At 39.3% G+C, this 26410-nt stretch overlaps 1 protein-coding gene and 1 non-coding gene across 2 annotated transcripts in view; both read right to left on the reverse strand.

Annotated features, from left to right (window-relative positions):
- Positions 1–26410, reverse strand: part of LOC124552285 (CUGBP Elav-like family member 4) — a 205229-nt gene that overhangs the window by 27922 nt on the left and 150897 nt on the right. The window lies entirely within an intron of this gene.
- Positions 24962–25036, reverse strand: Trnal-caa. Its single transcript has one exon. It is a non-coding gene; the product is annotated as a tRNA-Leu (tRNA).

The following is a 26410-nucleotide window of genomic DNA, read 5'->3' on the forward strand; positions in this document are numbered from 1 at the left end:
AGACAAACATATCCATTGATCTAGGGCCTTATTCTGATAGTGAATAGGTAACCAGAATGGTTTTAAATGATACATTTTTTTATGACTTACCCTCACTTGAGCCCCACTTGCCCACATTTATCAGAATATCCTATTGCCAACCACCCAATTGTTTCAACACATTCAATCTCAAAAACTTTTCAACTTCCTCTACTTCCAGTTTTTTCTATGCTCCTCAATATCTAAACTCTCAACCCCCCCACCCCCCTTTTACAATCTTTTCAACACTTTCAACCTCCCAGTCTTTTTAAACTCTTAATCTCCACATATTTTTAACACTCTTAACCTCCCAGTCTCATTCCATCCTATAAATTTCAAGATAATGTCCCATATACAGTGATTCATACATGCCTGAGTGCTCTCTTCCATGTGATGATACTTTTGAAGGGCTGCTCAGGAGAAGGGAAAGAAGAGGTACCGGAATGCCATTTTGTGTTTCGGCCTCATATGGAGTATGCAGTTCTGTGTTGAATCCATACCAGTCGTACTTGATAGCTGATCTTGGAGAGTTGCAAAGAAGAGCTGAAAGATATATATAAATGGGAATTTCAAGTGCTGCACCAATATGTATGACATGGTTGGTGTCCTGAAACACAGCTCATTAGCAAGTAGGGGGCAACATTTGTGGTGGTAATCAGTGATACAGTTATTAGCAGAAAATCCATAGATTACTGATATTTACATGCTACATTGAGATTTCAGTGCATTGTTCTGTATTGGAAGAAGGTGTAACATGGACTTACTTGGGGGGGGGGGGGGAGGAGGAGGGGGGCGGGGTTATGGTTTGGAGTGGAGACTTAGGTAGTAATTGTAAAATAAATATGTTTCTGGAGAACTAGGTAGTAATTGTAAAATAAATATGCTTCACTACAGAAAGCATTACGCAGATTCACTGTTACTAGAAAGATTTAGAGTGAGAGAAACAGTTTGCACATTGCAATGTGTCAAACAAAACTGTTTTTTTAAGTTGGTGTGATTGTTACAGAGAATCCATTGGATTTTCATATTATTTGTTTCATACCACAACTGAAAATCCTGACTGGACTAGAAACAAAAGTATAAATAAAGACAGCCATTCATCATATAGTGGGAATGTTGAGCAGTAGTTGGGAAACATATGCCCCTCCCCCTCCCTTGCTACCAATCCAAGTGCGCACCCGTTTCCCTCCCTCCACCTCCCCACAGCCATGATTACTAGTCTCAGGTCCTTGGGCCAATTTTAAGATCCACTGAAAAAGTCACACAGCAAAGTAAAATGACTGAAGTTAAAGGGAAGAGGAATACAATTATATTTCTATAGCATCTAACTTCCATATACTTAAGAATCTTCAGACCGACTAAAAAGTTTGTTACAAAGTAGCCTGTTAAATCTTCATATGTGAAGGAATGTAGTTGTCTTCTTCTTCACAGTCATTAGTCCTGTTACTGAGGATTTTTTTTTCTCAGTAAGTGTAAAGTGGGGCACCGTGTCTTGGAAGCAGGAACTATTTGCAGAAATCTGTGACAGTAAAATAAACAGTACATCAAGCTCAGCTTCCTGTTCATGTGTCTATTTACTGCTCAACCCTTCCACAGTATGATGAGTGGTTGTCTTTATACAGACAACTGTTATCTGATATTGGTTGAGAAGGATTAAAGCATCACTGCAACTTTACATAACATATAATAATAATAAAATTGTACAAAGCATTCTTTACTTAGTTTGCTGAGAGCTACATCAATGAAATGTAAATCTCTTATGTGACAAAACTGCAGAAAAGTTGATACAAATATTAAAATTCCCTTCTACCCTCATGTCACACATTTAAGTTTCTGAAAACATTTTGCTTCTTTCACATAAATATGATTTTTTTGTCATTGCTGCACCCTTTATTTTTGTGTATTTTGCATTGCTGCGACCTCTTCCATTGTTTTGCTTTTTCTCACCAGTCATCAATTCCGAACCATTGCTGTATACTTCTTTTATTTGTATTTGTAATCTTTCTCACTTAATTAAGCATCATATTACTATAACATTTTAAGAAATCCTTCACTTACAGAACTAACAGCTCCTTTCTGATTCCAGCACTTTTATGACATACTCTTTATGCGATTTCTGTGCAACCTTCAATAAACATGTATTATGCATATGTTGAAAAGTGTGTAATAAAACATTTTTCACTTTGAGTTCCATCTGAGTATTTGGTGCAATGTTTAATAAAATATCTTGACAGCATGACTCAAGTTTGTGGACAGGTAGGTATGGTATCTCAGTTGCAAGAAGTCTGTGTTCCAGGTAATTGATATTGGTAACATACTTTCTGACATTATTATCACCTTCTGAATGGCACTGCCACATCACTGTTTTGTATTGTACTGACAGTGGGGATTAGCTCAGAGTGGTTTCTACAGCTGCCCTCATATGCTGAAATATAAGAGCTACCTTATTCTGCATTGAATAAGGATGACAAGTACAACAGTGTGAGTCAAACAGGCACTGGTCTGCTTACCCAGCTTTGAGCGCCTCCCTTTGTTTATGGCTGCTTGTCCAATCAGGAACAGAAATGCACAGAGATAAATGCTTAACAGATCACATTTTTTAATACAAACAAAGAAACATTAAGGTTAATTCTCCATTACAGATTACTGTTGCCTTCTCTGTAGAAACCATTAACTGCTAACACTATACCGCACTAGTTCATAGCAGGCAAGATTTACTTCTCTGTCTCAGCCACATCGTGCCTCTCAGTGTACACATCTACTTTGGAGGACACTAATTGCCCACAACCAATTAAAATGTTCTGTGGTAGATCACACTATTTGCAACCCATACTGTGATGCTGGACCAAGCATCTGGGGTGTGTTTTATTTTCATACATGATGCAGCAACAAAACTTAATGGTTATGAACTGGAATGTTTTTAATCATGATACCTGGCAAATGACACTCCATTTTTCCAGTTTACTAATTTACTCAAATTTTGAAGTTCCAGTCAACACTTTTGATCATAGTGATGGATATATGGGCTATCGCTTGTCGAATTGTCTTTAATGTGCGTATGTCCTTGGACAATCAATATAAACAATAGAGTTTAAATATAGCCATTAAAAAAATAAAAAGGGGCTAAATTGGGCAAGCATGCCGAGCACAGAAAATCTCCCCGTGAGGTGACCAGACGTGTGGAGAATGTTCCACACGAAATGAGAATCCTGTGTGTGCTGTGGCCTTGTCTTGTTGAAATCACACATCCCCAACATCAATTTTTTTTTGAGACTGAACCAAAAAGTTCTCAATCATACTGACAAATCGCTGACAATTCACAGCAAGTGCATGCTCCTTTTCCTCAAAAAAGTAAAGACCAGTTATCACTGTTCTTGACAATGCACACAAACAAAAGTTACACATTCTTAATAAAGAGGTCTCTAATTTATTTCTCTGGGATTACTAGAACTGCAGCAGTGTACATTTTATTTGCTCATGTATTCAGACAGAGAAAAGTGAACGTCATCGCTAAAGAACACCAATGCGTCAGTAGGCAACTTTTCAAACAAATCTTCACATGCATTCTGCCGAGCAACAAAGTTGCATTTGCTGAGTTCTTATACCACAGGAACTTATATTCATGGAAATTAGGTTATCACGGAGAATTCATCTCAAGTGGAAGGACAACTGTAGATTGGGGGACAAGGTATTTTTTTTGTAATCTCACAGGCACTGGAAACTCCATTCTTCTTCTTTGCACATTTATAGTTACGCTGAAGGTGTCCATCCATGAAACAAATGATCACTACCCACGAACAGAACTTGGGGTAGGAATACTGAAGTGTGCTCGAAATGTACAATGCTTGGCATGGCAAAAATGGACCAGCAGGTAAAGAAGTAGCTGTTTACCACAAAGTGTTGCCCTTTCAGTCAGTGGAGTGTTGTTACTGAGGTAGATGGCAGACAAACTTCTCAATCCAGAACTTCATTTGAGGCCCTTAACCTACCACACCTACCTTCACAGTGACAGATTCAAATCAGAGTGTTTCATTGCCACACCCTGTATTGTACCTCACATAATCCTGTGTTATAATTTCTGCTGCCAGGTGCAGCAAACTCGTCAAATGGTCTGACAAATCTAGTTCTACATTATTACATTTTGAGTAACACCTTTCTGGATCACACAATCAGTTTTTGTATCATAAGGAGGACAAGGGTGGAGTGAAAGATATATAATAACAGCAAAGTTTAAGATATAAAGAATATTTTTGGCAAGTAAAATGGAAAACAATAGAGTATAAAACAAAATAGGGCACAGAGAAATAAATTCTTTAACAAAACTGAAAAAGGAGAGAATGGACAGTATCACAAACAGAAATGGAGAATATCGAGATTGGAGAAGCCACTGGTGGAAATAAGTACAAATCTGACTGGTATCATCAAATAACTGCCAGTTGTAAATTATTGAACAACAATGGAAATAACAACTTGATTGATTATGCCCTTTAAATAATCTCTTGCCTAGGGATGATCGTACCACAGAAAAACACTGCATGGATATTTTCAGGTTTCTGGACTTCCATTTTTTCAACCACAATATTTTGACAATTTTCTTAGTTGTTATTGTCAGCTGTTGACCACAAATTTCAGTGCTCCCTGTTTGGACTGTGAGTGCCTCCCTAGTGATTGTCATTTGATGCCATTAAACAATAAAACAATCTCACAATAATTTAAGACCAGCCAAAAGGCTATGCCCTATTGTAAAAAAGTTATAAGTAAGGAAAGTAGACAGCTATTTTCACTACAGAAAGCCTTAAAAGATACTTACTTATGAGTAGACAGAAGAGCAGTGATATGTTTTTAAAGCAGTTGAAGCAAATTGAGCACTGGATCCCACACTTTACTTAAAATAAAGTTTCTCTCCCTGTTAATCATAACTGTTATCTTAATTGCATCTTTTATTATATGCTGTCAGAATTTTGGAATGATATTAAAAGGTGTTCTAAATCAATTCATTGAAGCATTTTTTTCCAAAATTAATAGAACAGACCTTTTCCTGCCACATATATTGTGTCCAAGAAGTCCTCGTAGCCCTCTTGGCTTTGTGCTATTGGGAAAATAAACAGTTGTTCTATTCATGTCCCTACTTCGAAGCTGCTGAGAAGCATTGCTGTCATTATTGTACAATTTTTTTCCAGTATTGCATTATTTTAGTTCTGAAACCATGGCGGATGTGAGCACACACACATTGACACTATAGAGGATCAATTAATGGCACATGTGTTGGTGCACTAACTTCCACAGTCAGGACAAACAATGCAGAAATAATGAGTATATTTAGAGAGTGCTCTAACAAGTCCCCACTTTGTAAAGCATGCCTGCATGATTGGGAGAAACATACTTTTGTTGCAAGCCGTATCAACTACAGGCTGCGTAGTGAATGTAAGAAAATGGGAGGGGAATCATATGCTGCCATTCACTCATTCAATGAAATCCATTCAGAAAGAGCATCTGAACTTCAGGTACTTGAATGGTTAGTGTTCATCAAAGACAGGTGATAGTATCAGCGGTGCCACAGGTGAGTGAGAGCAGTAATATGTGACTGTTTACGATGCTGCAGTGTATGGCAAAATGTCATCGTTGAGTGACTAGGAGGGTAGAGGATGATTTGGACATAATTTCTGTTTGGTGTGATGAGTGAGTGCTTGCCACAAATGTAGAAAATTATAAGTTGATGCACATAAGTAGGGAAAAAATCCTGTAATTTCTGAATACGCTCTTAGTGGTGTGCTGCATACCACAGTCATATTGAATAAATATTGAGGCGTAATGCTACAAAGCAATATGAAATGGAATGAGCACATAAGGCCACAAATAGTGAAAGCAAATGGTCAACTTCGGTTTATTCAGTGAATTCTAAGAAAATGTTGCTCATCTATAAAGGAAATGGTGAAAATATCCCTAGTGCAACCCATTCTCCCGTTCTTAAATACTGCTTGAGCCTTTATGATAACCAGGATGCATTAAAGGAAGACATTGAAGCAATTCAGCCACATGCTACTAGAATTGTTACCAGTAGCTTCGATCAGTACGCGAGTATTTATGGAAATCCTTCTTAAACTCAAATGTGAATCTTTGGAGGGAAGATAACAATATTTTTGTGAAACACAACTGAGAAAATCTGGAGAACTGGGATTTGAATCTGACTGCAGAATGAGTCTACTACCGCCAATGTACATTTTGCGTAAGGGCTAGGAGGATAAGATAGGAGAAATCAGGGCTCATACAGAGGCATATAGACAATAATTTTTCCCTCGCCCTATTTGTAGGTCAAACAGGAAAGGAAACAACTAGTGGTGGTACAGGGTACCCTCTGCAATGACCATATGGTGACTTGCGAAGTATGTATGTGGATGTTAGTATACGGGATGAGATGTCACCACGATAGCTGTTGAGACTATATTTTGTCTGAAGGGTACACAAATGTAAATTGTTATTTGGATGTGCTGCAAATGTAGTTAATCAGCTCAAGGACAAGGGAATCATGGATTATGTGTGGTTACTGCTGGATGGAACTCTAGCAGACTTAGGGATAAGGCATGCGAGTTGTTGAGGAACACTTTCGAGACAACTGGATTGGGGGTGGTTCAGCGGTGTTTCCATTCCTAGAGAAATGGAAATCTTGAATCCCAGAATTTACTATGCAAGATCACTCATTATGGCAAATCATCAAGCCCGATATTGCTAAGTGTTGGTACAAGAATAATGAAGAAATGCACATAAGTGTTGCGGAAGCCTTTCAAGACGCTCCCCAACATGCCAAGGAGGGTGTGGAGCAACATAAATCTCTGTGTAAGGCATTATGGTGCACATACAGACCTACATCTACGTCTGTACTCCAGAAGCCACCTCATGGTGTGTGGCAGAGGGTACTATGTATACCATGGTCACTTCCCCCTTTTCATGTTCCAAGTGCATATGAACCATGAGGAAAACAATTGCTGTTAAGCCTCTGCATGGACTTGAATCTCTCTGACTTTATCATGAGATATACATAGGAGGAAGCAAAATCTACTTGATACATAGTTTTTTATATGTAAGCACTCTGATATGTTGTTGTTGTGGTTTTCAGTCCGAAGACTGATTTGATGCAGCTCTCAACACTTATCTAGTCTGTGCAAGCCTCTTCATCTCTGCGTAATTACTGCAACATACATCTATTTGAACCTGCTTACCGCATTCATCTCTTGGCTCCCTCCACAGTTTTTACCTCTCACACTTCCTTCCATTACCAAACTGAGGATTCCTTCATGACTCAGGACATGTCTTATCAACTGTTTCTTTTAGTCAAACTCCACCATAAGTTTCTTTTCTCCTTAATTCATAATTAATTCGTCATCATTCATTTTCTTTTATTTACTCAACTAATGTTCAGCAGTATTCAGTAGCACATCTCAGAAATTTCTAGTCTCTTCTTGCCTGAACTGTTTTTTATCCTCATTTCAGTTCTGTAGAAGACTACACTACAGACAAATGTCTTCAAAAAAACTTTCTAACACTTAAGTTTGTATTTGGTGTTAACAAATTACTCATTTTCAGGAATGCTTTCCTTGCCACTGCCATTATGCATTTGCATTCTCTCTACCTTTGCATTCTCTCTGCATTGACTATCATAAGTTATATTGCTGTCCAAAACCAAAAGTGATCAGCAACATATACGACTAGTAAAGTTTCTCCCCTATGCCCAAAAATTGAAATGTGTTGTAATAAAATGGAACTCACAGCTATTATGCAAAAAGTATGTTTTCAGTTACTAGAAAGAAACCAATTAGAAATTATACCTACATTTGTAAATTTAAATGTTTTCCTACTTTACTAAATTTCTACCCTGAAGCTGATCAATCATTACACAGCACTACTTCAAATGAGAGAAATTTCTTCTTCATTAGGACACTTTTTCAAAAGCAGTTGTACATTACTCCACAGTGCCTCAAAATTTCAAGGATTTCATCTTCAAATATGGAAAGCTACCATCAATTCCAGGTTTTTTTTTTTTTTTTTTTTAAAAAAAGAGAAGTAAATGTTAGTCATTCCTTTGCTTATAAACATCAAGCCTGTGCCCCACCCAAGCCCTATCCTGGGATTTATAAAAAAAAAAATGAGAAACCTGTCCCAAAATGTGTTCCTAGATCTGCCACTGCAAGTAATTCTTGACTCAAATTCAGTGCAGTTAGTGTAAAATTGTCTTGGAAGATCGATTGCGACAGAGAAATAAGAGTGCTGCTTAGATTCAATCAATTTGTGAAAAGATTAAAAATATCAAAATGACATACACAAAACCATAGATTTTAACTGCTTCCTTTCCAGCAAAGGTAAGAACAACTCTGCTACAATAATATTGCACTGTGGTCATATTATTGTTGAAGCAAAAATTTTGTGCTTCTTTAAATTTTTTGTTATATTATTAAGCATCAAAGAGAAACTACACTCAATGTTGTTCTTTTTTCGTCTGTAGTGAGATCAAGTTTTTACCACTACTTTACAGCTTTAATCCCTGATGTTTTTGACATTAGATACAATAATAAGTTTCATCATGTGCATTTTCTGTGTCAATTTAACTCGAATGGGGTGTAAATATGATACCATCACAAACACCTCCAGCCTCAGCAAATGGCATTAGTCATGGTTTTCCCCTTTCTTGGAAAAACATTTTCAAAGAAAATGCACTTTGTAGCCTTTGGCTGTGCTTACTTCATGAGTATGAAGAGTTGTCTAGAAACACACTGCAGCATTTGATGCCTTTTCCTACCACTTACTTATGTGAGCAGACCTTTTCTGCTCTTTTCAGTATTAAAACAAAGCAAAATCATCTTAATGTGGAACTGGACCTAAGATTGATGGTGACAAATTGACAAAACATATTTCAGATTTCAGCAGAATTATGGAAAAACACATTAGTGACCCCACGTATGAGAATATTGTTTATAAAGTGGATTTCCTTTTAAAAGAACTGTTGATTTTCAGTTACTATACTTGCTGTACTGTATTACAGTATTATCTGTATTGCTGTACTGTATTACATTATTATCTGTATTACTGTACTGTTAGATTCAATTGCCATTCCCTGCACCATGCGTCAATTCGTTGCAGATCCTCCTGCATTTCAGTACAATTTTCCATTGTTACAACCTCTCAATATACCACAGCATCATCCGCAAAAAGCCTCAGTGAACTTCCGATGTTATCTACAAAGTCATTTACGTATATTGTGAATAGCAATGGTCCTACGACACTCCCCTGCAGCACACCTGAAATCACTCGTACTTCGGAAGACCTCTCCATGAGAATGACATGCTGCATTCTGTTATCTAGGAACTCCTCAATCCAATCACACAATTGGTCTGATAGTCCATATGCTCTTACTTTGTTCAATAGTCCATATGCTCTTACTTTGTTCATTAAACGACTGTGGGAAACTGTATTGAACGCCTTGCGGAAGTCAGGAAACACGGCATCTACCTGGAAACCCATGTCTATGGCCCTCTGAGTCTCATGGACGAATAGCGCAAGCTGGGTTTCACATGATCGTCTTTTTTGAAACCCATGCTGATTCCTAAAGAGTAGATTTCTAGTCTCCAGAAAAGTCATTATACTCTAACATAACACGTGTTCCAAAATTCTACAACTGATCGATGTTAGAGATATAGGTCTATAGTTCTGCACATCTGTTCGATGTCCCTTCTTGAAAATGGGGGTGACCTGTGCCCTTTTCCAATCCTTTGGAACGCTACACTCTTCTAGAGACCTACGGTACACCGCTGCAAGGAGGGGGGCAAGTTCCTTCGCGTACTCTGTGTAAAATCAAACTGGTATCCCATCAGGTCCAGCGGCCTTTCCTCTTTTGAGCAATTTTAATTGTTTCTCTATCCCTCTGTCATCTATTTCGATATCTACCATTTTGTCATCTGTGCAACAATCTGGAGAGGGGACTACAGTGCAGCCTTCCTCTGTGATACAGCTTTGGAAAAAGACATTTAGTATTTCGGCCTTTAGTCTGTCATCCTCTGTTTCATTACTATTTTGGTCACAAAGTGTCTGGACATTTTGTTTTGATCCACCTACCGCTTTGACATGAGACCAAAATTTCTTAGGATTTTCTGCCAAGTCAGTACGTAGAACTTAACTTTCGAATTCATTGAACGCTTCTCGCATAGCCCTCCTCACACTACATTTCGCTTCGCGTAATTTTTGTTTGTCTGCAAGGCTTTGGCTATGTTTATGTTTGCTGTGAAGTTCCCTTTGCTTCCGCAGCAGTTTTCTAACTCGGTTGTTGTACCACGGTGGCTCTTTTCCTTCTCTTACACTCTTGCTTGGCACATACTCATGTACTGCATATTGTACAATGGTTTTGAGCTTTGTCCACTGATCCTCAACACTATCTGTACTTGATACAAAACTTTTGTGCTGAGCCGTCAAGTACTCTGAAATCTGCTTTTTGTCACTTTTGCTAAACAGAAAAATCTTCCTACCTTTTTTAATATTTCTGTTTATGGCTGAAATCATCAATGCAGTAACCGCTTTATGATCGCTGATTCCCTGTCCTGCGTTAACTGTTTCAAATAGTTCGGGTCTGTTTGTCACCAGAAGGTCTAATATGTTAGCACCATGAGTCGGTTCTCTGTTTAACTGCTCAATGTAGTTTTCAGATAATGCACTTAAAAAAATCTCACTGGATTCTTTGTCCCTGCCACCCATTATAAACGTTTGAGTCTCCCAGTCTATATCCGGCAAATTAAAATCTCCACCCAGAACTATAACATGGTAGGGAAATCTACTCAAAATATTTTTCAAATTTTCCTTCAGGTGCTCTGCCACAACAGCTGCTGAGCCAGGGGGCCTATAGAGACATCCAATTACCATCTTCCAAGTACTTTGAAATCTCTGATGGAATTACAGCATCACCAACAACTGAAAAGTTTTTATTTCTTATCGTTGAACTGTATCTCCCTTTCCAAACTTCTCCTTGATTTCCTTTACTGCTTGCTTAATGTACAGATTGAATAACATTAGGGATAGACTAAACCACTGCTTTACTGTACTCCTTTCTCGAACTACTACATCCTCTTCATACCCTTCGACTCTTATAACTGCAGTTTCTGTACAAGCATTTTATTGCTGCTGCCTTGAGAATATTAAACAGAAATACTGTGGAAGTAAGTGTGGCTTTCTTTAACTTATCTACTAAGATAGTGTCAGTATTGCCTCATAGGTTTCTATATTTTCCCAGAATGCAAACTGATATTCTTTGAGGTAGGTTTCTACCAATTTTACCATTCTTTTCTTTTTCTTTTTTCTTTTTCTGTAGTACTCACTTGAAGTTAATCTTACCTTTAAAGCCCTTCTACACATTCCTTCCACCTTTAAGCTCTCCCAACTTCGCTAAGTATTTGCTAGCCATCTGAGCTCTTGATAATATTCATGCAGCTGCTTCTCTTTTCTGCAAAGGTCTCTTTAATTTTCTAATTGGTTAGGTCTACTTTTCCCTTAGCCATGTGTGAGTTTACAGCTTTTCATTCCTGTTTACCTATTTCACAATTCCTGTCAATCTCAGTTCCAGGTTTCTAAATTACTTTTTGTCTGATTCATTTGTTGCATTTCTGTATTTTCTCCTTTCATCAGTTAAATTCAGTATCTCATGTGTTATCCATGGATTTCCACTAGGCCTTGTCTTTTTGCCCATTTGATCTTCTGCTGCTTCTACTATTTCATCTACCAAAGCTATCCATTCATCTTCTATTGTATTCCTTCCCCCTAGACAATCATTACCTAATGCTCCTTCTGAAACTCTCAACAACCTCTGGTTCTTTCATTTATCCAGGTCCCATCTCCTTAACTTCTTACACTTTTGCAATTCTTTATTTTAATTTGCAGTTCATATCCATATCATTATATAATCAATCTGAAACCTTCTATTGCCTCCAATTCTCTTCCATGTATACAGCTTTCTCACATGATTCTTAAAGAACTTTTTAGCAATGATTAAATTATGCACTGTGCACAATTCTACTAGGTGACTTCCTCGTTCATTTGTTTCTCCCAGTCTATTTTTCCTATTATTTTTCCTTCCCTTCCTTTTCCTATTATCAAATTCCGGTCCCTGATGACAATTATGTTTACGTCCCCCATAACTATATGAAAAATATATTTTGTCTCATAAAAGACACTTTTTGTCCACATCATCTGTAGCACCACATAGCATATAAAGTTAAAGTACTATAGTGCATATTGGCTTCGTGTCGATCTTGGCTATAATAATGCATTTGATATGTTGTTTGTAGTAGCTTAATTATTCCTATTTTATTTGACCTGCAGAATACCAAGAGTGTTTTTCCTGATGATGACTTCTTCCTGAGTAGTCTCCACCCAAAGATCTGCATGAGGGGCTATTTTTACCTCCTGAAATTTTTACCCAAGTAGATACCATTGTCATCAAGCCATATAGCATAGTTGCATGCACCCTGAGAGGGATCAGTTTCCTGTTGTTTAAGGCTGTTTGCAATACCAGCACAGTAACTAATTTTACAAGACCAAATCAATCATCCAGAGTCAACCCTTTGCAACTACTGTAAAGGCTGCTGCTGTTCTTCAGGAGCTGCAGGTTTGTCTGGCGCCTTAGATACCCTCCTGTTGTAGTTGCACCTGTGATACGGCTATATATATTGTCGAGATACGCAAGCCACCCCATCTTAACAAGGTCCACAGTTGACAGTGGAATATGCAAATTACTATTTCGATCTAGGATTACAGGGACTTCTCAGACAAACTGCACATTTTGTTTGTTCCACTGGCCAATATTCATTTCACAGTAACCTAAGCCTTCATAGCCGAACAGTTAGCATTGCTGCCTTCGGTGCTGAAGAACCCAGGTTTGATTCATGGTACCGCTTCAGATTTTTTCTGTGTAGGGAGACCTGCAGCAGGCTCCACTTAGGCTCATGATCTCAAGTGAGGAGCTGCTTGAATAAAGAAGCATCAGAACCACCGGGATTCACCTACTGGCAGTAATTGCTGAGGAATTGACAACATGCTGATTATATATCCTATGATGGTAGATCACTCATCATACCGCCTCGTAGGCAGTAGTCAGCCAATTGGAATGCCTAAGGGCTAAGCCCTGAGTATTGTTTATGTTTTATTAACTTAATCTTGTAATAAGACTGAAAATTTTGACAAGCTTTCAGACAATGCTCTGCTTCCAGCCTAGCTAGCAAACAACACACATACATACACATGACCAAATACACTGTTCTGATTGACTACATTGGCACAGCACTGCAGCCTAATGGAGCTTTTACAATGCAACTGATGTTGTTTATATATGAATGTATGTGTAATTTTGATACTTAACTCTGAAGAAGGACATTGTCCAAAATATCAGCAACATTATCAATCATGTCATGTGCCTGTCAGTTGTTCAATATTTAACTGTGTTGTGAATGGTCATCTGACTTTTTCAGTTATTTGTTTTCCACCTGGAACTTTACAGCATAAAATCAAATTCTGCTTTTCTAATTCACTTTTCCTATCTGCAACTCTCCCTCACTGAACTTTTCAGGAGATGAAATTCCAATACACATTTAAAAGTGATTGTCTCCCCTCATATTCATTACAGGTGGTTCCCCTCATCCTGAAGTCTGAGTGACCTTCCCTTTCTTTTAATTTACTCAGCTCACCCCTATTCTCTCCCTCACATGAGGAAATATCTTATAGTTCTGAAATGTAGGAATAGATTCTTCATTTTTAACTGAGACTGTTGACAGTACACAAACGATTTTATCAGCATGAGTTTCTTTCCTTTATATTCCAATAACTTTCAAATGTATATTGAACTGAATTACTGATTTATAAAGTAAGCCGAGCTAGTGTTTTGACTAGAGTGCTGAGTGCGGCGATTTATGTGTTTTAGATATATTTAAAATAATGTATAAGTGAGTTTAAGAGATTGGAGAATGACTGTAAAGATTTGCATATGTTTTATCATAAGTAATTACATGAAATTGTTACAAAAATTACGAATGGTGGTCAGGATGAAAGTTTCTGCACCGAATCGAAGAGTGGTCATGTGACTGAACCTTTAAATAACTGTGCGGGGCAGAGCTTAGGTTCTTTCGTATGTCCTCTTACGTCTGGAGGGTTGGTGAGGTATTTAGTCAGGAATCAGTAATGCTGTGAGTGGTGTGTATGCTGTGAATGTTATTTTCCTCTACTGGGACTTGTATTTTGTGATTTAGCACATGCTGATCGGTATAATTCTACGTCTGCACAAAGTAGTACCAAAATTTGCACTGATGATAGACACCATTCATGTATTCAGTGAGTTATTTGTTTATGACCACCATTCCCATACTTTGTGCTTCTCTAGAAAATAATTAAAAGGGATTTATATAAAACTTAAAATCAATCTGTTTTGAGCAATGTTGTTATCCTTCGTGATTTCGAGCAATCGATCCAACCACATTATATCTTTCATTAAATTATTCCCTGATGTCTCATTGCTAATGTAATGCTTTGGTATGAACATTATTATGTAGTGTTGTTGGGACTAAAGTGCGATGGTGTATGGCCACCCCTACTGATGTTAGTGAGCCATGCTCAAAATTAATAGCTCTACATTGCTCACAATATGGGGAATAGGTGAAAAAGTCATTAGTTACACCTATCTTCAAGAACATGCCAGTTCTGTTTATTCAGCATCTCTGTGACACTCTCCTGTGGGACAAACAAACCTGTGACCATTCCTGCTGCATTTTTTTGTTTACATGCGATATTCTTGGTAGTCCTATTCAGTATGAGTCCCACACACTTGAGCAATATTGTAAGATGGGTCACACGAGTGTTTTGTATGCAGTCTCCTTTGTAGACTGATTGCATTTTCTTAGTATTCTACCACTGAATCAAAATCTGCTACTTGCTTTGTACACAACTGAGCCTATGCATTTATTCCACTTCATATCCCTACAAATTGATACACTCAGGTATTTGTATGGGTCACCCTATTCCAGTTGTGACTCACTTGTAGTCATAGGATACTGTGTTTCTTTCATTTTGTGAAATGTACAGTTTTACATACCTGAATATTTAAAGCATGTTGCCAATCTTTGCAACATTTTGAAATCGTATCGAGATCTAATGAAATATCTGTTCAATTTTTTTCAGACACTACTTCATTATAGGCAACTGCATCAGCTATGAAAAGTTTGGGGTGGGGGGGTTACTACTGACATTGTCTGCAAGGTCAATAATATACAACATGAACAGCAATGGCCCCAACACACATCACTTGGGCACGCCCAAAGTTACTTCCATATCAGTTGACTACTCTTTGTGTGAGATAATGTACTGCATCCTCCCTACCAAGAAGTCCTCAATCCAATCACAAATTTTGCATGACACTTCATTTCATTGTACTTCGACAATAAAGCATAAGTGTGATACTGAGAGAAATGCTTTTTAGAAGTCAAGAAATACTGCATCTACCTGACTGCATTGATTTGTGGCTTTCAGGATGAAATGTGTGGCTTTTACAAGTTGGATTTCACATGATTTATGTTTTTGGAATACGTGCAGGCTGGCATGATGGTAGTCACTGTATTTGATATACATTGTTGTGTTTGAGCTCAGAATGTTTCTAAGATTCTACAACCAATAGATCTGAGGATAGAACAATAGTTTTTTGAATCACTTATGTTGCTCTTCTTGCAGAAAGGTGTGACCTGTACTTTCTTCCAGGTATTGGGTACAATTTTTTGTGTGGGGAAATATGATGTACAAGTGCTTTTCAGAAAGTAGGTAACATTTTCGTCTGATTCCACTAGGCGTGCACCGATCACGTATATTTTGGTATGTGCGTGCTCGGCAGCTCAGTCGGCATCCACCTGTGACAGTGGGAATGTCCCTGAGCATATGTTTTTTTTTTTTTAAATATTCAAATTTGAAATTCGCACTGTAATAAAAAATCCTGCCATTTGTGAGTTGCGGTCTGTGATAGGTTTTTGTTGGCAAAAAATCTAAAACCCATAGAAATTTATAGTGAACTGTGCGAAGTGTATGGAAACAACACAGTGAGTGAATGATCCATTCGGAAATGGTGCATTCGGTTTAAAAATGGCCAAACCAATGTTCATGATGAAGAGAAGAGTGGACACTCGAGCATTGTGACTTACGATGTTGTCACTAAAGTTCATGAAATGATTCATGGAAACCATCACTTCACAATAATGGAGCTTTCTCTTTCTTTTCCACAAGTTTCAGAGACTTTGTTGTTTGAAATTGTCACTCAAAAGCTAGGCTACCACAAATTTTGTGCACAATGGGTGCCCAAAATGCTTACAGAACACCATAAAGAACAGCAAGTGGGGGCAACGTTGACATTTCTGGTGGCCTATCACAAACATGGTGATTCATTACTGGATCGAATCATAACTGGTGATGAGACTTGCGTGAAACATGTCAATTGTAAGACAAAATTACAGTTCATGGAGTGGGGCACACAAGGTTCCCCCCAAAACCAAGAAAATGTTTGCAAATCTTGTCAGCAAGGAAGTTGATGGCGACGGGGTTTTGGGATAGGCAAGGTGTGCTTCTTATCGATTTTCTTGAATGTGGAGCAACCATAAATTTTGCCCGGTACTGTCAAATTTTGCACAGCCTTAGAAGAGCAGTTCAAAACAAATGCCAAGGAAAGCTGACGTTCAAAATTTTGTTTTTGCAAGACAATGCCTGACCTCACATGTCAAACTGCACTAAAGAACTCCTTAATTCATTCAAATGTGAAATTTTCCCTCATTGCCCTACAGCCCCGGTCTTGCACCAAGTGACTTCCGCTTGTTTCCCAAGATGAAGAACTGGCTTGCAACGCGGCACTTTGATGATGACATGGAACTCCAGGCAGGTGTGGCTCACTGGCTGAAGTCTCAGGAGGTAGAATTTTACGACAAAGGTCTTTCAAAGCTTGTCCACCGTTATGATAAGTGCCTCAATGTGTTTGGTGGTTATGTGGAAAAGTAGTATGTCAGTCATTCTATCATATATATAGCCTTCGTATTATGGTTAAAAGAAGGGCTAGCTCAGCCAAATATTTGGTACAAAAAATGATAGGGATTCCATCAGGCCCTAGAGCTTTTTTCAGCACCACTGACAATAATATCTACTTCACTTATCTTTGTAGTGGTGTGAGAATTAAATTAGGGCAATACTCCTGTATCTTCATTTGTAAAGGAACATTTGAAAACAGAGTTTAGTATTTCTGCTTTTGGTTTGCCATCCTCAGTTTCAGTTCCTGTCCCATCCATGAATATCTTGACATTGACTTTGGTAGCACTAATAGCCTTTACATAAGACCAGAATTATTTTGGGTTTTGTGAGAGATCTTTCAATAATATCCTGCTATGGTAATTGTTGAATACTTCACTCATAGCCTGCCAAGAGTCAAACATGTTTCACTCGGCATCTCACTATTTGTAGCCTTATGTTTCTTTGTTGTACACCTATTATGTAGTAGCCTCTGTTACTTTAGAAACTTCTTTACAGTGACTGTGCACTATGAATGATTCCCACTCCACCCAATCAGAACTGTTCTTATTAGGTACCTATCTATCAAGTGGATGGTTTAACATCAGGCACAATTCTTCTACTTGCTCTTGCCCAAATCTAAGTGGTTCATGTCCCTCATTTGCCATTATTACTCCTTTATCCACAAACCACCTAGGTGTGTGGCAGAGGGCACTTCTAGCACTATTAACTGATACCCCTTCTCCTGTTCCAATTGTAGATGGGACGTGCGGTGAACGATTGCTGGTAAGCCTCTGTATTAGCTCTAGTTCTGTGACTTTTTTACTCATGGTCATTTCATGAGATGTATGTGGGAGAAAGTAATATGTTGTCTGACTCTTCCCGGAAAGAGATCACTCAAAATTTCAGCAGTAAATGTCTCCTTGATGCGCAATGCCTCTCTTGTAATGTCTGCTACTGAAGTTTGTTGGTATCTCTGTGCCGACTAAACAAACCCATGACAAAAAGTGGGACTCTTTGTTTTATCTTCCACTTCTTTGTCAGTGAGTTACATTTTCTTACAATTATTCCTATGAATCTCTGTCTCTCATCATCTGTATTTCCTATTATTTGTTTTTTGTGGTCATTCCACTTAAGGTCACTCTAGATAGTTACTAAAAGATATTTTAAATAGATACTGTTTCCAGTAATTTGTCATCAGTGACATAGTTGTACAGTTGTGAATCTCTTTTTCTATCTATGCACGATATGTCACATTTATTTATTTTCAGGGTCAGCTGTCAGAGCCTACACCACTCATTAATCCTCTTCTGGTCATTCTGCAAATTGATACTCTCTTGTGGCATTGCTACTTTCTTATGGACTACCACATCATCTGCAAACAGTCTTAAAGAGCTTCTAACTTTCTGCTAGATCATTTGTATACATTGTAAACAGTAAAGGTCCTACCACACTTTCCTGGGGTACTCCGGAAATTACCTTTACATCTATTGATTTTGTTCTTAAAAGTGATATGTTGAATTCTCTCTGCATGGAACTCATAAATCCAGTCAAAAATTTGGACCTATACTGGGTAAGCTTGTACTTTTTTCACTAAGTGGCACTGTAGGGTGGTGTCAAATGCCTTCTTGAAGTCAAGGAACATGGGATCAACTAGAGCACCATTACCTAAAGCACCATGAATCTCACGGAGGAACAGAGCAAGCTGAGTTTCACTAGGAACCCTATCCCTCTGGTACCTCTTCTACTTTTCTACATATTTTGATTTTACATTATATCTTCATATACAAAGATTGCTTCATTATTTAAAGGATAAGCAGCTTCACTCAGACATTGCGAAAACTCAACTATGTGCTTTCCATGTAAAGTACCAGCACACAGACCGCAAACTCATTGTCTAAAACTGAATGCTACACCTTATCAAACATATTTAAGAGCCTCACTTGATTACACCTTGACTTATGAACAGCATTGGCCTAATGCAAGGCTGAAAGCGGAAGGAAGAAACAGCATCTCAAAGAAGATCATCAGCATCACATAGGGCTCTCAGCCACAGAGTTTATTAGAGGTGTGACAGTGAAACTTCCTGGCAGATTAAAACTGTGTGCTGGACGGAGACTTGAATTCGGGACTTTTGTTTTTCATGGGCAGGTGCTCTACCAAGTGAGCTACCCAGGCATGACCAACTGTCGCAGATTTGCTTCCACCAGTACTTCATCTCCTACCTTCCAAATTTCACAGAAGCTTTCCTGTGAAATTTACAGGGCTGGTACTGCTGGAAGAATGGATACTGTGGACCCGCGTCTTAGCCACAGCCTAGGGGATGTTTCCGGAATGAAATTTTTCACTCTACAGTGGAGTGCATACTGATGGCAAAGTAAAACTGTGTGCCAGGCTGAGACTCAAACTCGAGACCCTTTCCTTTTGTGAGCAGGTGCCCTACCAACTGTAGACTGTGAGGAATCCCCATTGTATCATGACAGCAAACCATCATCGCTGATACAGTCCCACTGTTTGTGCAGTGACCTCCTCATGGGATCAGTCATCTTTCCACAGTGCCTTACAGGTGTGGCATATTTGACTTCATCTGGGTGTCACTGCCTGCTTTGCAAGCAGATTTGTCTTATGAAGGGTAATATGGCAACTACATGATGGTGTTCCATCTCTCTACTCTCTTTTAGTGAAGCTAAGGCACTAGCACCGGCAGAGCATTCCCACTTGCCTGGTGTGTTCTCATGTGTGCTTTCAATCATTCACACCTAAACTGTCGAAGAGATTTTATCTCCAAACTGATGTGGGTGTACCTCCTTTGCATTACACTTCTGACTGTTTGTCCATATGACCTTTTTTGTTTTTCAAAAAAGAACTTTTCAACATATATATATAGCACACTTGCTGTCTGTTTTATTTTACATGTTAAAGTGTGCTTAACTACAGTTTAAATTCTCTTGTCAAATTAGCTTTCATTGTAAATCCAAAGCCTGGAAAGTGTGGGGTGGTGTTTGATTTTTTCATCACCATCACATCACTATTATCTACTTCATGAGTAATAGTTGAGCCTGTTCTGGTCGATCTTTCTTTGGTGTACCCAAATTCCTTTTGCCTCTAGATTGGCATTCAGTAGCTTGTTTTGGTAGCTGCTCATATTCTGTTCAAATGACCTGCTAGTGCTATTTTTACCTATATTCGTCAACTTTTTTTTCTAATACCAAGAAGACCTACAATTTTCTTGTGATGTCTTCATTGCAGATGTGATCCACTCTAGGGCAACCTTTGATTCTTCTCAGAAACTGCATTTATGTGGCTTGAATTCTCATCTTGTTGTTCGGCTTTGGGATTCATACCTCATTGCCAGGTAGAGCCAAGTAAGCCACTGTCTTGTAGAAGAACTTAATCACATTTTGTGTGTGGCATGTTTTGCCAATATTCTGATTGTGCTGCCCATCTATGAGAAACTGAGTAGCTTTCTCTTGATATTTGGTCATATACTTTTTTATATATTTGCCTAGGTAATTAAAGTTTTACTTTTGATCAAGATAGGTGGCAATCATGCACATTTTTTTATGTTAAAATTTCATTTCTCTTATGGGCTGTAACTTTAAATTTAGTTAATGAAGTATCACAGATGTGTGTTTTGACTATGTCAAGCCACAGCTCTCTGCAGGTTATTCTTGAAAGTAAGGAATTTCCAGAATACCTAGTATAGGGTGTTAAAACCCTATACAGATACATCCCCTTTCTCTTAGGCAATTCCAACGACAAGGCCATAAAGGCTACAATAGAAATGGTGTTAGACAAATCAGTCAGTTACAAAAGTAATAGAAATTCTTGGATGTAGCAATAAATAAAATAAGGGAAAGGCATCCACTCATCTATAGCAGATCAGTGTGTGGAGTACAGAAACACATAACATAAAATAGCGTTCACACTAGCTTTTGAGCACTAGCTGCCTTTTGAGCAATAGTACACACATTCATGCACACAGATATCCTAATGCACACTCCTGTGCTACAGGAAGGCTTATTAGTCTTGCTGTGACAGTGGGAGTGTGTGTTTGGGTATCTCTGTGGTTTTTTTGTGTGTGTGTGTGTGTGTGTGTGTGTGTGTGTGTGTGTGTGTGTGTGTGTGTGTTTACTATTGCTAGACAAAGAGGTAGTGCTCAAAAGCTAGTGTGAATACTACTTTCTGTTATGTGTTTCTGTTCTCCACACATTGAGCTGCTCACTACAAGTGAATGGTTGTCTTTTCCTTATTTTGCAAAATAGTTTGTGTTATGTTCATGGATAATTTGTAGGATTAGTTGTAGTGGTAGGAAATGAGTACTTTTGCATTCATATTACCCATTCATACATAAATGTGGTTACATCGTGACCAGTTACAAATTATTTTTAATATTTGTATTCTCTTAATTTCTTATTTCTGTTTTACATTTTACATAAATAGGAGTAGAAGAAGTTGTCAAGGAGAAACGTTTTCAGATTGCTTTCAAATTTAACATTGCTGTCTGTCAGACATTTTATACCACTGGGTAAACGATCAGAAATTTTGGTGGTGGCATTGTGCATTCCTTTCTGTACTAAAGCCATCCTTAATTTGAAATAATCAATGTCATTTTTTCTTTGGTATTGTACTCATGTACATAATTGTTCCTTTGAACTGTAGTGGATTATTCACAACAAACTTCATGAAGGAGTACATATATTGTGAAGCAGTAGTCAAGATGCCTATTTCCTTAAACAAATATAAAAAGATGACTGTGGGTGAGTGCCACATATTATTTGTATGGTACATTTTTGACCAATGAAAATGTTCTTTCTTAAAGATGTCTTATCCCAGAAATTCCATAAGGCATTATTTAATGAAAATAATGGGGGAACAACAATAACATCAAAAAGTAATTAATGTGCAGTAATGAAATTTCAGGAATGCATTTATTTAGGTAACATATTTCAATGATTAACATCGCAGAATTGCAGGTTAATGTAAGCAAGAGATAAGCCACTGCAAATGTGAAATTCTAGTACGTTAATAACCAGTGTAACTGCCAGAGTGTTGAATGCAAGCATGCAAACATGGATGCATTGTGTTGTACAGGTACCAGATGTCAGTTTATGGGATGGAGTTTCCTTTCCTGTTGCACTTGGTCAGTCAATACCAGGTCGGTTAACGCTGTTTGTGGATGATGCTGGAGTTTTTGTCTGATGATGTCCCGTATGTGATCAATTGGAGACAGATCTGGTGACTGAGAGGCGAAGGGAACATGTCATTAGTCTGTAAAGCATCTTGGGTTACATCAGTGGTATGTGGGTGAGCATTATCCAGTTGGAAATTGCTGTTCATGAATGGCAGCACAATAGGTTGAATTACCAGACTGACCTACAGATTTGCAGTGAAGGTACATGGGATAACCATGAAAGTGCTCCCGCTGTCATACGAAATTGTTCCCCGCGCTGTAGCTCCAGGTTTAGGTCCAGTTTGCCTAGCACACAGACAGATTGGTTGCATGCCCTCCAGTGGCCTCCTCCTAATCAACGCATGGCCATCACTGGGACTGAGGCAAAACCAGCTTTCTCCATTCCACCCACCAATGAGCTCTCGCTCGACACCACTGAAGTCACAAATGTGTTGGTTTGTGGTCAGTGGAATGCATGCTGCTGGGCATCTGGCTGGGAGTTGTCCTTGAAGTAACTGATTTGTAACAACTCATGGTGTCATGTTGTTGCCAAGTGCTGTTTGGACTGCTGCTGCCGATGTGGTACAGTGCGCCACAGCCATATGCTGAACACGATTGGTGTCCCTCTTGGCCAACTGGAGCCTGGTCTTCTTGTGACTGTACATTCTCATGACCACCACTGCCAGCAATCATGTACAGTGTCTACATTCCTGCCAAATCTTTCTGCAATATTACAGAAGGAAACTCTAACTTCTTGTAGCCCTATTACACGACCTCATTGAAACTCAGTGAGGTGTTGGTAATGACATCTTTGTCACTTTAAAGATGTTTGTGACTAACATCAACTCACCATGTCCACTCTCAAAGGTAATTAATGCTAATGACCATTATAGCGTGTATTTAAAGTCAACCTGATCTGTATCTTCATAGTGGTACTGTCAGCACCACCCTTTTGCAACTGGCATGAAATTTGAATAGACATCATCTTTGAGATATAGAAACGTGCCTAACAACTTTTGTTTATATCAGACAACTCCTCCTTCGTATTGCTTTTTTTCCATCAGTGTATAAGAAAAATGTTAACTTACTGATTTGGCACTCACTATGGTTTTCAATGATTTGAAGTGGAAACATGGCTGAATGCAGTTGTTTTAGGACCTCAAAAATATGTTTTTTTCCCATATTAAATTCTCATCAATATGGATACCTAAAATCTTAGAAAGTCACATCTAGTTATTATTTCCTCACCATCCTTATCATCAGTGTGATGCCTATAGATGTGCAGAACTGAGTATTTTTATTTTTTACTTTATTTATTTTTTTAAAAATTGAGACTGAAACCATTTCCAGAAAGCCAATCAATAATAATTTTAACAACATTATTTACCCTTTCTTCAGTATGTGTGTAGGTTTGGATTGGTTATAGTACTAGTGTCATCTGTAAAAAGTACTGATTCTGCTTTTCGTATATATAAGTAAAGCTTTACTGGTAGGTCATGCGTCATACCTGGATAGCTCAGTCGGTGAGAGCATTGCCCATAAAAGACAAGGTTCTGATTCGGGTTCTGGTCTGTTACACATTGTCTTGATCTGCCAAGAAGTTTCAAAACAGTACATACACTGCTGTAGAGTGAAAAATTCATTCTGTACACTCCTCTGTTTATTTATTTTGCTAACCAACCCCTCATTGACTGCAAATGCCACAAAAATATGAACTTATCTCCTGGTTCTGAGCCTTCATTGTCAGTTTGATTTTCTTTATAGTATGATGGTAACAAATTTTTTTATTGAAACTTCCTGGCAGATTAAAACTGTGTGACCGACCGAGACTCGAACTCGGGACCTTTGCCTTTCGCGGGCAAGTGCTCTACCAACTGAGCTACCGAAGCACGACTCACGCCCGGTACTCACAGCTTTGCTTCTGCCAGTACCTCGTCTCCTACCTTCCAAACTTTACAGAAGCTCTCCTGCGAACCTTGCAGAACTAGCACTCCTGAAAGAAAGGATATTGCGGAGACATGGCTTAGCCACAGCCTGGGGGATGTTTCCAGAATGAGATTTTCACTCTGCAGCGGAGTGTGCGCTGATATGAAACTTCCTGGCAGATTAAAACTGTGTGCCCAACCGAGACTCGAACTCGGGACCTTTGCCTTTCGCGGGCAAGTGCTCTACCAACTGAGCTACCGAAGCACGACTCACGCCCGGTACTCACAGCTTTACTTCTGCCAGTACCTCGTCTCCTACCTTCCAAACTTTACAGAAGCTCTCCTGCGAACCTTGCAGAACTAGCACTCCTGAAAGAAAGGATATTGCAGAGACATGGCTTAGCCACAGCCTGGGGGATGTTTCCAGAATGAAATTTTCACTCTGCAGCGGAGTGTGCGCTGATATGAAACTTCCTGGCAGATTAAAACTGTGTGCCCGACCGAGACTCGACCTCGGGACCTTTGCCTTTCGCGGGCAAGTGCTCTACCAACTGAGCTACCGAAGCACGACTCACGCCCGGTACTCACAGCTTTACTTCTGCCAGTACCTCGTCTCCTACCTTCCAAACTTTACAGAAGCTCTCCTGCGAACCTTGCAGAACTAGCACTCCTGAAAGAAAGGATATTGCGGAGACATGGCTTAGCCACAGCCTGGGGGATGTTTCCAGAATGAGATTTTCACTCTGCAGTGGAGTGTGCGCTGATATGAAACTTCCTGGCAGATTAAAACTGTGTGCCCGACCGAGACTCGAACTCGGGACCTTTGCCTTTTGCGGGCAAGTGCTCTACCAACTGAGCTACCGAAGCACGACTCACGCCTGGTACTCACAGCTTTACTTCTGCCAGGTTCTGCAAAGTTCTGCAAGGTTCGCAGGAGAGCTTCTGTAAAGTTTGGAAGGTAGGAGACGAGGTACTGGCAGAAGTAAAGCTGTGAGTAACGGGCGTGAGTCGTGCTTCGGTAGCTCAGTTGGTAGAGCACTTGCCCGCGAAAGGCAAAGGTCCCGAGTTCGAGTCTCGGTCGGGCACACAGTTTTAATCTGCCAGGAAGTTTCATATCAGCGCACACTCCGCTGCAGAGTGAAAATCTCATTCTGGAAACATCCCCCAGGCTGTGGCTAAGCCATGTCTCCGCAATATCCTTTCTTTCAGGAGTGCTAGTTCTGCAAGGTTTGCAGGAGAGCTTCTGTAAAGTTTGGAAGGTAGGAGACGAGGTACTGGCAGAAGTAAAGCTGTGAGTACCGGGCGTGAGTCGTGCTTCGGTAGCTCAGTTGGTAGAGCACTTGCCCGCGAAAGGCAAAGGTCCCGAGTTCGAGTCTCGGTCGGGCACACAGTTTTAATGTGCCAGGAAGTTTCATATCAGCACACACTCCGCTGCAGAGCGAAAATCTCATTCTGGAAATTTTTTTATTCTTAATGTAATTGATGATACTTTTAGATGGAAGGTCATTTACACATACTGAGTGGTTATAATTAAACTGATTGTACCTCGTGTGCTGCAGTGCGGGCTGTATACATCGCAGGATGCTGAAACCGTGTAGGTACACTATGTGGTCAAAAGTATCCGGACACCTGACTGAAAATGTCTTACAAGTTCATGGCACCCTCCATCGGTAATGCTGGAATTCAATATGGTATTGGCCCAACCTAAGCCTTAATGACAGTTTCCACTCTCACAAGCATACATTCCAACAGGTGCTGGAAGATTTCTTGGGGAATGGTAGCCCTTTCTTCATGGGGTGCTGCACTGAGGAGAGGTATCAATGTCAGTTGGTGAGGCATGGCACCAAGTTGGCATTCCAAAACATCCTAAAAGTGAAACTTCCTGGCAGATTAAAACTGTGTGCCCAACCTAGACTCGAACTCGGGACCTTTGCCTTTCGCGGGCAAGTACTCTACCATCTGAGCTACCGAAGCACAACTCACGCCCGGTACTCACAGCTTTACTTCTGCCAGTATCTCGTCTCCTACCTTCCAAACTTTACAGAAGCTCTCCTGCAAACCTAGCAGAACTAGCACTCCTGAAAGAAAGGTTCGCAGGAGAGCTTCTGTAAAGTTTGGAAGGTAGGAGACGAGATACTGGCAGAAGTAGCTGTGAGTACCGGGCGTGAGTTGTGCTTCGGTAGCTCAGATGGTAGAGCGCTTGCCCGTGAAAGGCAAAGGTCCCGAGTTCGAGTCTCAGTTG

The sequence above is a fragment of the Schistocerca americana genome, chromosome 10 (genome assembly GCF_021461395.2).
Source record: "Schistocerca americana isolate TAMUIC-IGC-003095 chromosome 10, iqSchAmer2.1, whole genome shotgun sequence".
NCBI classification, from domain to species: domain Eukaryota; kingdom Metazoa; phylum Arthropoda; class Insecta; order Orthoptera; family Acrididae; genus Schistocerca; species Schistocerca americana.